Raw genomic sequence first — 16,775 nt, forward strand, 5'->3', positions numbered from 1 at the left:
ATTCCCAGTATAATTTCATTCCATATTCCCAATATATATTCATAATCTACAACATATTACAAAAAGGAGACGACATCCTTAATGGAATCACATTTTACACTCCTACATCGTCAAAATACCCTCGAGCAAGGAATGGGCGGAGAGGCTTCTGTAAAAGTTGAGGATGTAAAAGATGTTCTTGACTTGAAGGTGGATTAGTTACTAGCCAAAGGCTTCTTAGGAAATTATTTTCCTTTCGCAACTCTCCCATAGCTAATCCAGCCTGAGGGAAAAAATAGAGTCAGAGATACATAGGCATAACCAGGGACACTTGAGTACATTATGAACAACAAAGAACTCAAATAAATCACCAACATAATTATCCTTCATAGATTAGGCCTAACTCTATCTCAGCACCTTAACATGTTGGTGGCAGGTGGTTTGAGCTTCAACCACTTCGTGAAATTAACCAAAATAAAAACCATTCTCCAAAATTGATACTTCCTCTTCCGAAATTAGAAAACTTACAATTTTGCTAAAAACAATTAACATTAGAAAAACGAAAAGCTGCAAACAAGGAATAACAACAAAATTTAGCAGGTTTTATAGCACAAGGAAGAGAAAAATCCCACGCCAATTAACATTAGTATTTCAAAATCACATAATTAACCATTAAGACTAGAATGGTGCAAAATATCCTACTAGATGCTGAAACAGCAATGATAACAACAAATTTACTTCTGCATTATTAGTCAACAACTAATTTAGGGCCTAGTGAGGTAAAGCTGTGTTATAATGGAATAGCCATTGCCACCACAATAAATTCCCACACTAAATATGCATCATAAAATGGAACTGAAAACGCGCATCACAAACGAACCAATCCTAGATGACAAATAGCAAATTGAGGCACTTCGTCATCCATAGAGCAAAATCAATCAGACCAATAGAAGTTTCATCCAAGCATGAAGTAATTCACAGTTAAAATACAGAAATTTCCAATCTCTCTAATTACTAAACTTCACAAAATCAGTCACAGGTTAGTGAAATTATCCTTCTCAAATGAAAATCATACAAAAAGACAAACTAGTCAATAACAAATACAAAGCCCACCTTAGAATCACTCGTGTTGCGCACAAAGCCCACCTTTTGTCTGTACATATCTCAAATAAACCGAGTTCTCTACTTGAAAATACCTCTATGTTCTATTCTTGTTATTCTTATATATTTCAAAAGGTTTTATCTACAATGGTCGGTGATGCAACAACATCCAAAAAATATAATGTAAGGTTGGCTTATATCTATTTAATATATCTGTCACTTGTCAATGCATATGTGATTGTATGTGAAATTTGATTCTTCTAGGTAGAAATTCACAAAGAAGTTGAGACACTTGAAAATCACGTTATTATTCTCATAATTAGCGTCAATCCTTGCGTTGAGAAAAGGGCAAAAGCTGTTCAAGAATTTTAGGAAGGGGGAAGTTTGTCGCTGCCAAAGTAATCTTGTGCAGTATGTAATTCTTGAACAGCTTTTGTCCTCTTCTCAACGCAAGGATTGACGCTAATGATGAGTTAAGGTTCAGGTTCAGCCCCAAGAACCCTTTCCCACCTCACTCCATATCGATGGATTAAACTAAATGATTCATATCTTAAATTGAAGTCCAATTTCAAGATAGCAAGGGTGACTACTTCAATTATAGCCACTCTTCAATGGCCAAAAATTACATCCAAATATGCAGCAAAATGCAAATACCATCTTAAAACAGAGTAAAACATACCTCTCAAACATACCTCTTAAACACGAAATTGAGAAAAACTAAGCAGCAGTCCTTACAACCATCACAGGAGAAACCCATAAACCCTAAACCAATTTCAGACTAACCCCTAAACCAATTTCAGAGAAACCCCTAAATTGTAAACCAATTTCAGAGAATCCTAAACCAATTTCGAATAAACATCTAAACCAATTTCATAGAAACCCATAAACCCTAAACCAACTTCAGACTAAGAAAATGACGATGAACAGTACCTTTTTAAGGTGAATGATGGAGTTGAGCTTCGATGAACACACACCGCTGAGGGAGAAAGAGCACTGCATCAGAGAGAGAGAGAGAGAGAGCTGCGTAAGAGAGATTGAGAGCAGTGTGCGATAGAGAAATAGCGAAGAGAGAGAGAGACCTGAGCGATAGAGAGAGCTGAGAGATAAGTCAATTTCAGAAAAAGAGATATTTGGGCAATAAGTAGATAATAAATATATATTTATAGGTGGTATTTGCAAAAAAATTGAGGAGGGCTGGTATTTCCACTTAAAACTAAAAAACTGGTGGCATTTTAGGCTATTTCCCAAAAATAAAACAATCAGCCAAGGGCAAAACCGCGATTTTACTGTGCAGGGGTAAAAAAGAAGCTGGTTGAACAGTTAAAAATGAAGGCATTTTCGTAAATTCACTGTGCTTAGCTACAGTGATTAGTTGCATTGGGTTTTAGTAAATATATAATTTAGTCAAGATTTATGTGTTTAAAGCCTTCATCCAAGTGCATGTTGTTATATATGGTGTTGCTTTGTCTTCCTCAGAGGAGCTGATATTCATTCACTCCTGCATGAAGACGAGGGTACGTACCTATGTTGATCCTGTACTTTCATATACTGAAATTTTTTTTATAAATGAAAAATTAGTATCAACCCAAAAAGATATACTTCAACAAGAGGCCATAAAAATGACAAGAAGCTTCCGATGAGCAAGAAACAAACTAACAAACAAGAAAATCCGTCAGGATCACCGAACAAAGCGAAGAGTTAGAAGATCAACCAAGCAAAGCTGGATGAACAGACTAAACAGCACCAAAACCCACCCAGCAAAGCAAAGCTAAACAGCATTAGGAGCAAGAAAAGTCTATAAGTATTGTTTCCCTTTCAAAAAAGTCTAAATTTCCTAATCAAGCAAAGCAGCAAGGGACATCAAGATGACTGGAAATAAAACAAGTAATACACTGACTTGAAGAGATTAAAGAAAAACAGAAGGACTTCGGATCACTGGCGGACCCAGAAATTTTTTAGCGGAGGTGCAATATTTGTTAGTGTTTTGAGTGTGTGTATGAGCGTGACAGAAGGAGAGGAAGAATGAGAAGCAAGAAGAATGGCAAAGCTGCTCTGCTATACGTGTAGCAGAGGAAAATATATTTCTATTCTGGTATGTTTCTCTCCTTACAACCTCACGCACTTAGTGTGAGGCAATATATCCGTTAGGCACACATATAGCTGGATCCCTTACATCATAATGAGATCCCAGCCATTCACTCAAACAGCCAATAAGATCATTACACTTGGCTTACAAAATGATTTAAAATGAAAGACTGTTTAAACTAACTAATGAGTCAGCTTAAGCACTTATAATTCAACAATATTGACTAAGTATGAAAAATGGTTTTTCGGAATAATCATTTTCTCAAGATAATTTTTGGCGGCTATTATTCCTTACACATCAAATAAGAAAACTTGATTTTATGAGATTTTAGAATGAAGTTGTTTGTACCCAATTTTGGTCAATGGACCAAAACTGGTTACTTCCCCAGAGAAAAAGAAAAGAAAAGGAATGTGGCAAGGGCCCAAGCCCAATAATTGTTTATGAGGTGTTTTCTTCAAAGAACTTTTTCTGATTTGTAACAAACACCGAAATAACCAAAACTGAGGCCCAAGAGCAGAAGGCCCAAAAGGATTGGACCACTGACAAGTGAAAAAATCGGAAACTGTTCCATTACCAATTGACTTTTCTCTCTTCCAATAAGAAAAGCCAGCCGCCGAAGGAAGCCACCAAGCCAGAAGCCAACTTGCACATCAAATCGCCAAGGACGAAGACGCTTCAGACCAAGAAGCCAATTCGAAGAACCGGCGGTTCTCGTCAGAAAGGTCGATCTCCCCTTCTATGGACCAGTTCAGGACGTCAAATCAGCAAGCTGACTTTGGACAACAGGCAGATATCCTTGCTCAGTCATCATCACTTAAGGCCTCTTCTGCTCCTATAAATAAAGAGCTTCCAGCATAGAAGAAGGGGACTCTCTCTCCAAAAACCAGACGCAACGTCTTAAAAAAGCACTCAAGGCATTCCAGTCATCACGTTCGGACTTCAGATAGCCAGACGGTCTCTGTGTCCATCTTTTTATTTCTCTGCCATTTCCATGGTATGATTAACTTATGAAAATGTTCAGTTTGAATTTGTATAATTTAGCCGGCTATGAACCTTAAATCACCATGATAATGTACTTCTTAGTTTGGAACTGATAAGTGTAGATCTCTACTGTTTCTGTCATCAACTTAAGAATTAAGCAAATAAGAACGATGGAACCCATATCTAAAGAGCTCTGTTGTGTTTATGTTTGCTTCCATTTCCATATCTGCAATATTTAAGTTGTTTCCTGTTTTCATTTTATTTAAAGTACAATATCACTAAAGGTTTTTAGCCCGAATCGGGCTGCATAGGCTTGAGGGATACAAACCGGTTGGGCCCGAAAGTCATATAGTTGGGCCCGAAATTGTGGTTAAATTATGTATAAAAATTTAAATTCAGACTTAGGTTCGTAAACCCGTGCGAGGTGTTTGCTGACCAAGAACTCTGTCTTTTTCCCTTGCTTGGATAGGTGTTGCTCGCACCAGCCATAGCCGACATATACATGAGAGAAAGAATTGTGAAGTCCTCTTAACTGGGGAATAGAAAAGAACCAAACTAGGCCAGTACCCCACCTGGTGCACAATGGCTTGAATAGAAGTTCAGGAAGAAGGCGCAGACTCCACAAAATATCAACCACGCTCGCTCATACCAGGTCTGTTGGACTGGTCATATACCCAACAGTGGCACGCCTACAAAGCAAAACCCATGAATCAGAAGAATTTCAGGAGTTAGGCCCAAGACAGGGCTGGGCTGGATTTCTTGTCAGCCTGATTCAACTTTCAATTTTGTTGAATATTGAAATAACATCTGCGTGGGCCAAAAAGGGAACAATCGGGGCATTGGTGTAGGTCTAACAGCTCATGTATTCTTTTGAGCACGCCCACTACGACATTGGGCGAAAAGAATACTTGACAGGAGGAGAGAACCAACATATTTTTGGCACGCCCGGTGGGACTTTCACTCGTGTATGGTGAGAAGGACCAGAAGGAAAGTCTATATGGCAGAGTCCACACAAGCCACTGACGAAAGAAACAAAGGGATCGTGGAAACGGAGTCAATAGAATCTTCCACAGAATATCCCTTTGAACGACTGGAAAAAGCCATGAGAGAAGGTTTTCAGACGATGACCACTTCTATGACCAATTCCATGAATCATATGTCCCAGAGCATCGTCCAGACCGTTGAAAAAGGACATGCGAACACAACGCTACAAGGAAACAAGACCAGGGCTCACCTGAGCCAAATCTTCGAGCGGATCATACGGATGGCCCAGGAAGAGGACGCGCCCGGGAAAGAAAAAGGGCTCCTCGAAAATGAGAATATCTCCTCAGGAGTTCCAAAATATTCTCTGGGCCAGGCAAGCGGCCATGCCAATTCAACGTCTCCCAAAATGGTAATAGGAAGCTCTTGTGGAACACCTTTCCAAGTTGCTAATGCAGGCACTTCAGACATGGCGCTCGCCGGTCCAATCGCTACGCAGGCGAGCAGTCCATCTAAGGAACCGAGAGGTCAGCGGTTCACACCTTCTTGAACCCGTTCCAAATATCAAGCACCAAGGACCGGCGAAGCCGCCTTACCCCCAGGACCCATCCTAAAGAATATGTACGCCGAGAAATGGAGAGAACCTGCAGGTTTCAACGTCCACATTGCCCACAACAACGGTAATAACGGGGGTAATGGACGAGCTAGGCGGGATTATGCAAGGACAGCAGAGCAATCTCAAGATTCTGACTACGAGGACGAGGCAGGTCAGAACCCTCAGGCCGCTATCGAACCACCTCTGGCACTCCATCCGGACGAGGCCATACGAAACGAGATAGAGGGACTAAGGCAGCTTGTTTACAATGGTCAAGCTGGGATCAGGAGACCAGCCCGACCCACGTACCAGAAGCCATATCCTGCATACATCAATGATTTACCCTTCCCAAGGGGATTCAAGGTGCCAAATTTCAGCTTGTTCAACGGAGAAGATTTGTACGCATCGGCATTGGAACACATTGGTCGCTTCTCAGCCCAATGCGTGGCTATTGAAACCCAGCCTCTTCTAAAACTGAGATTGTTCGGAAGCTCCCTCTCAGGCCAAGCATTCACATGGTATTCAAATCTAAGCCCGAATTCTATCACAGGGTGGGCGGAAATGGAAGGAGCCTTCATGGAGCAATATTATCAGCCCGAACCCGAGGTCACCATCAATGACCTGATTGATATGAAACAGGGAGAACACGAAATGGTACAAGATTTCATCGCCCGTTTTAAGAAGCTCAAAATAAAATGCAAAATCCCCATGGACGAAAAACACTTCATCAAGATGGCCCAGAATGCTCTCAGGCTACCCCTTCGAAAGAAATTCGACGATAAGGAGTTTCTGGACTTGCAAGACGTGGCTCAACGAGCTGGGAAATATGAACTGTTGCTCCAGGAAGAAGCGCAAAGAAGGAACAATTCTAAACCCGTCTATTTCAAAAACCCAGTCCATCATCTGGAAGTCATCAACGAGTTTGCTGAAACCAGCAAGGAGAACATTGCTCCGGAAGTATCGCTCGCAGAGATCGTTCAGATAAAAAATCCAATCACCTGCAAGGTAGTGATGAGACCTGGAAAGGAACAGCGGAGTAAGCCTCCACCAACCGGAGGTTTCGTGCCCTACAAGCAAAAACATAAATCATATTCCTTCGATCTCTCCAAGGCGAAAAACATCTTTGATGAGCTGCTCAGAGGGAATGTGATCAAATTGGACGAGAAACACGTTTTCCCAAAACAAGAAGAAGTGAAGGGCAAATTGTTTTGTAAGTGGCATAATTCCTTTTCTCATGCTATTAACAATTGCGTTCAGTTTAGGGATGCTATTCAGGATCTCATCAACGAGGGTAAGATCCTCCTGGACAAACCAGCCACTATGAGAGTCGACAACGAGCCGTTTCCCACTCACATGGTTGGGGTCAACTAGCCCGAAAGGCAGAATAAGAGGAGGATTGTGGTGGATATTGAGAGAGCAAGGAAGGCTACCTTGTCATTGACAGAAAGACCAAGAGCAACCATCATGGCCGGTATCGTAATGTGCAGCCGATGCAAATGCGAGCGCGAGCTCGAGGTACCTACTGCAGGAGGAAACATAGATGAGCGATTACTGCAAAACATGGTTGAAGCTGACCAAAGTTACCACAGGTCAGAAGCCCGAAACTATAGCCCTTTTAGCCCACGTCAGGGCCCGAAAGGTGATTATGAGAAGTTTCGAGAAGTAAGCAGAAAGGTCGTCCAAGAGCCATTCATGCCAAAGAAGGCCGAACGCATGAGATTAGAAGATAGAGACGAATGGCGCACGAGATTGGTCCGACCTGAACCCGGAGCATCATCTGCACAACCTGGGAAGAGGCGCGTTCTGAATGAAGAAAATAGCAGACCGTCTACCACATCCAACTCGACCAATGTGAAGCCAATCGAGCCTGGTAGAATTGCAACGGTCCGAAACGGCAAATGGTACCTAGTGGGAAAAGGAGGCAAGCTCGAAAGGGAACTGACCAATACCTAGGCCCAAAGAGTCAGAAGGCAATACGGGAAGGCCAGACGACATCTGGAAAACCAGGCGGTCAACCTTGATTCCATTGCCAACACCGAGGACATGGACCATGAAGTACAAAGTAGAAAACGACTAACCACTGGAGTCCTTAGACCGAAAGCATCGCCATCCTTTCCAAAGATCCAGGAAGAGCAGGAACCAAGAGAATCGAAGCTACAACACCATGTTTCAGCTGCTCAGTCACCACTCCACTCAAAATTACCAAGGCTCTCAATAGGCAAGACTATCCTCAAGTGCCCTGCGAGAGCCGAAAGTGAGGTCGCTTCGCACGACCAGAATACTAAAGAAATAATGGCAGCAAAACACGAAGGCGGACCATCAAGGTCCGGTTAAAGGTCGTAATGCCGCAAAAGATGATTCGGGCCAAGTTATCCATGGAGGAAGAAGCAGAAGATGATAACATGTCCGAAGAAGAAGATGATGACTGGTTGAACTATGAACTCGATCATGAGGAATTTAAAGCCGCCTTGGGATTAAAGATCGGAGGCAAAGATGAAGGTGAGCAGCCTAATCACACCCCAGCCTTGAAGAAGACCCCAGGACTGCTGTCACGACAGGACAGGCTGCAAACCTAACAACCTCAAAAATCGCCACAAAGAAAGAATATCAGGGAAATCAGTCTATGGAAGTTGAACCAGTACCCACGATTCAGAAAACTATGCCCGTAAATATGGTGTACATTGATCGGTTCATAATTGTATATTATTTCTTACCCTTCTAGCTTATGATTTGGTTATGTTTTTGAGTTAAACTTGTGCTTTTAATCCTTTTTGTGTTTATCTTTCAGTTAATTGAGCTTTAGGTAACAATGATGGCTTTGGAGAACATAATTCATGCAATTCAAGCATGTTAAGGCCTAATTTGGATGAATTGATGAAGAGCTTAAAGACAAATTCATTATGGCTACAGCCCCCTGCCAGTCCAGTTCCGTAGGTCATATTGCAAGCTTTGTTTCAGCAACCTACATAGCTCGGATGAGGCCACATTCTTCATGAAAGTTGCTCCAATTGGTGTGTACTATAACATATCCAAAATTCAGCCCCATTGGATAAATCTGGAGTCCGTTACCTAGCAAACACAGAACCATGCTCAGGATGGATCTTATCAGCGCGGAAAATGAGTTAGCAATTTGTTTCGGCCTTAACTTCTTCCTCCGACCTTGGATTGGCCCAAATAACATATGGCTGGAAAGAAGACATTCTGAACTTCAAGTTAGAGTGCTTAAAGTCCTAATTTGATTAAGAGAAGCCCAAGTTGTAAGCCCTTGAAGTTGCTGGTCATGCTGACCTCAGCATGTGCTGGTTGGATGCTTGGTCATGGTGAGCTAGGTATGAGCTATCATTTCTGGTTGGAAGCTTGGTCATGGTGACATGAAGATGAGCTAGGGCTGCTGGTGGGATTTAGTGGTGAAGTGCATCAACCAATTCAAGATTTTCTAATACAAGTGCATCACCCATTTCAGATTTTCTAATACAAGTGCATCAACCATTTCAGATTTTATAATTCAAGTGTTGTATGCATTAGTCTTATTGAAATCTGATTTTCACTTCCCCTAGGCCTATAAATAGGGAAGTTCTCTAAGCTTGTAATAACACCCCAAGGGGGGGAGCTCTCAAACACTTCTCTAGAGCTCCCTTCCCTTCTCTCCCTCAAATTCTCTTAGTTTTCCTTTCTAGTTTTCAATTGTTATAATGAGATCTTTGTGCTAAAATTCTCCTTAAGTTTTTCTTAGTTCCACTTTACTTTTCATTATGTAAATTCTTTTCTTTAGTTTCAAGTTTGATTAGTTTCCAAGTTTCAATTATGGTTTTTGTTCTTATTCATTATGCTTATAAGTTAATATGCTAGTTTGAATGATTGATCACCATTTAGGCTTGCATGTTAGCTATCTTGGTTTGAATTAAGAGTATACACCATGCTTTAATTCGAATTGAACTATGAATAGGAAGAGTATGTATGGACATTCGACAACAGGGATTAGATACATACTTGGTTGTTTAAATTGTTCTTCTATGCTTAATGGGTTCCTAATGCTTAATTTTAGGTTAGACAACAAATGATCAAATTAGGGAATTAGGAACACAAGGTTATGACCACACACCATGGCTTAATCATACTTTAGCTAGAATCAATCCATTAATCTAATTGAACTTGGGAACTTATTTGCTTGAGGTATTTCCTTTTTCTTGTTTTATTTATTTCCTTTTTTTTCATTTCTGTTTTGTGTAGGAGAAATGAATGGGATCATTCAATCACCAATCCTCGTGGGATCGACCTCGCACTTACATACGCTATACTACCGAACGGCTCGTGCACTTGCGAGTATCACAAGTTGAGGATGCAACTGAATCCATTTTGGTGCAGCTGTATCTACACAACAAGTTTTTGGCGCCGTTGCCGGGGATCGGTAACATTGTTTGATTCTATTTGGCTTTCCTACTTTATTTTTGTTTTCTTAACTGGACAATTTCAAGTTTTTAAGTTAATGACATTAATGGACAAGTTGTGTTTGTAGTCCAACAGAAAAGGACAATTGCCCAACAAGCAAGAGAACTGGGTTTAAGTCCCAGCTTACACAACCCATTGGTGCTTGTTACTTTGAAGCATGAAATTGGACGTGTGTTGATTTTCCTTTCAATTTTAGTTTTTATTTCCTAATCCTTTAATTCTGTTTCAAGTTTTCTGTGTTTGTTTTAGCAAGTAATGTCAGCTTAATAAAAATGGAGAGAGATGGTAACTTCAATCATAAAGATAGGGAGTGTGGAGTAGTGGGAGAAGTCGCGACCTCCAAATGCATCATGCTCGACCTAATCGCTTCAAGGGGGAGTATTCCAATCCTTTCTCTTTAGTTGTTTTGTTATTACTTCAGTAATTTTAATTTTCTATTTCTTTTATTAAAAAAAAAATTAAAAAAGATTTTTTATATTAGCTGACTCGTGGTAACTCCAGTGAGCGTCTCCGTCAATACAGTGTCTAGGAGTTCTTTAGGCGACACCTTCGGTGTCTAAGAAGTTTGGGTTTTAAGTGGGACCTTTGTGACCCCTCCAACCTTCCCGGAACCCCTGGCTGTGTTTTCTGAGGCCCTTAACTGGTCATCCATGAGTTGCTTGTATATTTGTGTGTTTTTTTTTCAAAAAAAAAAAAAAAACAAAACAAAAATTAAAAAAAAATTAAAAAAAAATTAAAAAATTAAAAAGTTTAAAAAAAATTGAAATTTGAGTTTTTATTTAATTTTCCTTGTAAATTGCAATTTGGAACTTCTTTGTTGTTTTTTTTTTTCTTTGTGTGGTCAGTTAGTTGTAAATAATAATAAATTTAAAAAAAAAAAATCAATTTGGAAGTTCTTTGTTTTCTTTTATGTTCTTTTTTTTGTTTTGTTAGGTTAGTTTATTTATTTACGTGGTGTGGTTAGTTAGTTTATTTCTGAGTGTTAAAAACACATTTTTATTTCATTTCAAACATTACAAACAAAGAAAAAAAAAAAGTAAAACAAAAAAAACAAAAAACAAAAAAAAAACATTCAAGTAAATTAAAAATAAAAACAACTTCTTCATCTTCATCTTCATCTTTATGGCATGCCTCTATTGTCTCTTACTTGCAGAATCTGCAGCAGCTCCACATGGTCCTCATTTTTTCTCTGCAGTGCTTCCACGTGCTGATTGGCACAGTAGAGCCGCTTCTGCAAGTCCGCCACCATAGCCTTCAAGGAAGTTATTTCCTCGCTCATCGCGGCACACTCCCGTGTTCTCGCCAGCAATCGCATACCCAAATTGGTAGCCGAGACCGCATGGAGAACAGTTAAATTATTGGACTCCTCCACCGCTGCTTTGTCAGACCTCTGTGCCACATGCAGATGATCTGTCGGTGTGAGCTTGCTGCCAATCATGCCTCCAAGCAGCGCTGCTCTGTTCGGCATTGCCTCAGAAAAGTTCGGTATTACCTCAGCAAAGTTTGAGGCCGTACCGTGATGATATGTGGAGTTTGGGAAGACATGGTTTTGAGGAGCCCTTATCTGCGCATTCGGTGGTGCAAGGGACAGTTCAAGGCTAAGATCATCAAGGTGAGTGCATGAGGATGCCATTGTTTTGTTTTTGGATTTTTTGATGTTTTCTCTAAATTTGCAGGAAGAAATGCGGGGTGCTCTTCTACTTCACCGAGATGAGTTTAAATAGACTTATGCAGATGAGGGAGCCGAAAGCACTTCGGATCTCGAGGGTGCTATCCTGTGCTCTTTTCTCTCGGATCCCTTCATTTCTGGCGCAAATTGCGAGCACGTTTTTTTTTTAAAAGGGAGCATGTCTACACTTTCACTTACTTTTGCCTCCCTGTTTTCTGATGTTTGTGTTTTTGCTTTTTCAGTTTTTATTTTATTTTATTTTATTTTCAATTATTTTCTTCTTGTTTGACTGGTTTCTTAATAATGTAGTTGGAAGAAGAGACAAAATTAAAGATGCGTCTTGGACACCTGGTGCAAGAATCCCAACTCTTCTTTTAAATTATTGTTTGAATTGCGTGTTTATTTCAATTTATTTATTTATTTTGTTTTTTATTTAATTAGGTAGTATAATTTAAAACTCATAGGATATTCTTTGAAGGAGCTAAATTTTTGGTAACTCCAGTGAGCAACCGCAGTCTATACAGTGTCTAGGAGTTCTTTAAGGCGACACCTTCGGTGTCTAAGAAGTTAGGGTTTTAAGCGGGACCATTGTGACCCCTCCAACCTTCCCGGAACCCCTGGCTGTGTTTTCTGAGGCCCTTAACTGGTCATCCTTAAGTTTTTCTCTTAAAAGAAGAAGCAGTTATTTGTGTATTTACTTAACTAAAAATAAAAAATAAAAATAAAAAAAAATCTTGTTTGGGTCTTCGTGTTTTTGTTTGATTGTCGTTCTTTACATTTAGGGTCAATCGTTTCTTTGAGATAGCTAACGTTTTTATTTCCCAATTAAAGAAAAAAAAAACACACATACACTTTAAAATTAAATAATAAATAAAAACTGAAATCATTTCTTCTTGGCGCTCGGTGTCTCGACCATAGGAGCTTTGAGTTTGGCCCTCTGGCTGTCCTCTTCCGGGGCTTCACGCACAGCCTCTTGGGGCTCATCACTTGAGCTCCCAAAGATCGCAATCTTAGCTTGAGCGTAACTACTCTCGCGATCCGCTTGCTTGCGTTTACCCGGTCGGTCTAGGTCCTCCAGTTGCTTTCTCATGTCGCGAGAGTACAACTCTACCATCTTTGATAGATTTTTATTCTCGTCTCGCAATACTTCTAGCTGGTGCCGATTCACCTCCACAATCCTTGACCTCTCCCTTTTCAAGCTTTTTATAGCACTCTGACAGTCTTCAACCAAACTTCGCTCCGCCGCCAACTGAGCTTTAAGCACCTCTACCTCATGGGACTTCGCAAGTAGGCGATGACCCAAACTTGCGACTATTGCCGTACTCTGCACGCTCAGTGCCAGGGCATCGCTCACGACCCGGTTGTCATCCCTTGTCCCCAGAACACGTATATCTTTAGGAGTCACTAAATTTCTAGCCACTCCAATGGCAACATCGTTGTCCAGGAGTATTGAGTCAGTTACTGTCACAGGCCCCCGTGCGGAGGCAAAGTAGGGCATCCATACTGGTGCTACTGCTTGGCCTCGTGTCTGAGTCGGTGGAGCTAGGTTGAGATCTAACGAAAAGGGGTAGGAAGAAGCCATTTGATTTCTCACTTTTTTTTTCTTTTTCTTGCTTCTTTTCTCTTTTGTGTTTCTAAGTTTGTGTGTTTTTTTGTTTTTTGTTTTTTTCCCTTCTTTTTCCTTCTTATAGATGTAGTCTTTGACAAACAAACCCTAGCCGTTGCAGCGTCTAAGCGTTTTCTGAATATCCAGCGTTCCTCGAGTCCCACAACCTTCTCACTTTCCAACCGTTTCCAACACATTTGTCACGACTTGCTTTGTCTGAACGGACGCGTTCAGCAAAGTTGTCACGCCTTTCCATGAGCCCGTAATTTTCGCTTGTGGATCTGCGGCGCCTCTATGCGTCGACACGTGGCTCCTGCTTTCTGCCCGTGACTATCCATGAAACGACATCAGGGACCACATTCCCTCTTTTTAGAAATCCCGCTTTGCGCTCATAATTCACGTTTTATCTTTTTAAGAAAAAAATTAAATTTAAACGTGTGGGCTTCAGATTTCATGTTGGGTCGGGTTTTACCGTTGTTGGGTTAATTTCATTTTGGGTTGGGCTTTCAATTGTTTGGGTTTCAGTTTGTGTAAGACTATCTGTTAGGGCTTACTGTTTTGAGTGTTTTACTGTTTCGTGTTTTTTTATTTATTTATTTTATTTTATTTTATTTGATTGTTTGTTTTGTAATTTTTATTTTGTAATTGTTTTATTTTATTTTTGTATGTTTTGTGATTTTTATTTGCTTTAATACCCTTCATTTGTTGTTATGACATTGGTTGTGGCTAATTTTTAAACATTGAGGACAATGTTCATTTCTAGGTTTGGGGGTATTGGAGTTTAGCAAGTAAATTTGGTTTTTCTTAAAATTAAAAAAAATAATAATTGAAAAAAAAAATTATTTATTTTTTTGCTTGTTTTTATTTTAAGTATTGTTTTGTTTTGTTTTTGTTTTGAGTCACTTTCTGAACACTTATGATGAGATAGTGATAAATGTTTGCATGACTTAAATAAAAATTGGATTTCATTTTATTTTAGTGTTTTTTTTTCTTTATTAAAAAATAAAAAAAATTTGGCATTGTTCTAGCATGATATGTTTGAAACCTTCTTTACACTTGCCATTTGTTTCATAATTTTCCAATTAAAGGATTTGCATGACCCAAAGAATTGTATCAAGCACAAATTAGACTTATATAACCATATAAAGTGAGCTTTTGAGCCTTGTACTTCAATTCATGAGTGTTATATACATACTCTTATTTTCTTGTCATCAAAGTTGTTGTTTGATCTCATTATTTATTGATTTGGTTGAACACTTAAAAGTCATTCATTCTTATGCAATTTGACTTCACGACATTTAAGAAGTGATATTAAGGCCCTCTTTGGATCGTTTGTGCCTTTCAAGCTAACCTTATGCATGCTTAAGCATGATTTTCCATTGTTAACCATTTTGAGCCTACATGTAAACCTTTTCTTTCATTTAACCAATTATATTTCCTCGCCTTAGCCTGAAAAACAAATATTTACCTTTCTAAGGAACTCATGAGCTTTAATTGGGATGTGTTTTTCATACTAAGTTTGGGAATTTCGAAGAAAAAAAAAATCACACAATTGGTGAAAGAAAAGAGAAAAGTTGTGATTAAGTGGTGGTTGAATGAAATTTCATTTTTGGGCCTTCAAAATAAATTGGTGGTTGTTCAGGAAAGGAGTGAATCAATGTAAATGAAGGGTATAAGGAGTTTTGATCAGGTAAAAGAAAAAAATCTAATCGTGATGATTCGAAGTCTTGTAAACAATTATTTTATGCTCTTGCATTGCGAGTTCCTTGGACTTTGTATTATCCATATCCTTCATTTCTTACTCACCTTACACCCTTGGCCCCATTACAACCCATGTTAAAGACCTAAATTGATCTTAAATGTCATGTGGTTGAATTGCATTCATTTTTCTACTTTTAAGTGTTTGACATCCTTCTTGAGATCATATTAATGCAAGTTCTTCATATTTCTATTGCGAGTTAAGTCCCTTATGGTTTAACTCTATTCTCATGTTTATAACTGAGTGTGCATTATAGCCCTCTTCTGAGTGATTCATTTGTGAGAGGACAACTTTGGTGAGATTTGAAGTTGAACTTATGCTTTGTATGATTTTTGAAATTGTGTGAAAACTAAGATTGGGGAATTTGTTGCATTTGGCTATCACACTACTACACTTTGAGCATATTGTGTTTAGAACTTTGCCGCTTTGTAAATAATGTCTAAAAATTGAGCTTTTATTGTTAAAACGTTTAAGTCATATGCATGAGTCATTTCTCTTCAGAAAATGTTCGGAAAAATTGTTTTAAGTTCTTTGTGTTTTTGTGTTTGTTTTTGTTTTTGGTTTTGCTTAAGGACTAACAATCTTTAAGTTTTCTAATTACTTTGTTTTACAGAGTCAGTAAAACGTTTGTGGGTATCGTATCTGTTAAACCCTCAGGAGACACAACTCCTCCTACTAGGGATGTCTAGAGGTTTAAAGGCTTGTTGCATATGCTAAATGCAATCGAGTTACCTACGAAAGTGGTTTAGTTAACTTCTAGTTTTGTTGTTAACTTTGTTTTGTGTTGTTTTGCTCGAGGACTAGCAAAATCTAGGTTTGGGGGTATTTGATCGGTTCATAATTGTATATTATTTCTTACCCTTCTAGCTTATGATTTGGTTATGTTTTTGAGTTAAACTTGTGCTTTTAATCCTTTTTGTGTTTATCTTTCAGTTAATTGAGCTTTAGGTAACAATGATGGCTTTGGAGAACATAATTCATGCAATTCAAGCATGTTAAGGCCTAATTTGGATGAATTGATGAAGAGCTTAAAGACAAATTCATTATGGCTACAGCCCCCTGCCAGTCCAGTTCCGTAGGTCATATTGCAAGCTTTGTTTCAGCAACCTACATAGCTCGGATGAGGCCACATTCTTCATGAGAGTTGCTCCAATTGGTGTGTACTATAACATATCCAAAATTCAGCCCCATTGGATAAATCTGGAGTCCGTTACCTAGCAAACACAGAACCATGCTCAGGATGGATCTTATCAGCGCGGAAAATGAGTTAGCAATTTGTTTCGGCCTTAACTTCTTCCTCCGACCTTGGATTGGCCCAAATAACATATGGCTGGAAAGAAGACATTCTGAACTTTAAGTTAGAGTGCTTAAAGTCCTAATTTGATTAAGAGAAGCCCAAGTTGTAAGCCCTTGAAGTTGCTGGTCATGCTGACCTCAGCATGTGCTGGTTGGATGCTTGGTCATGGTGAGCTAGGTATGAGCTATCATTTCTGGTTGGAAGCTTGGTCATGGTGACATGAAGATGAGCTAGGGCTGCTGGTGGGATTTAGTGGTGAAGTGCATCAACCA

The sequence above is a fragment of the Prunus avium genome, chromosome 7 (assembly GCF_965620075.1).
Source record: "Prunus avium chromosome 7, drPruAviu1.hap1.1, whole genome shotgun sequence".
In the NCBI taxonomy this organism is placed as follows: domain Eukaryota; kingdom Viridiplantae; phylum Streptophyta; class Magnoliopsida; order Rosales; family Rosaceae; genus Prunus; species Prunus avium.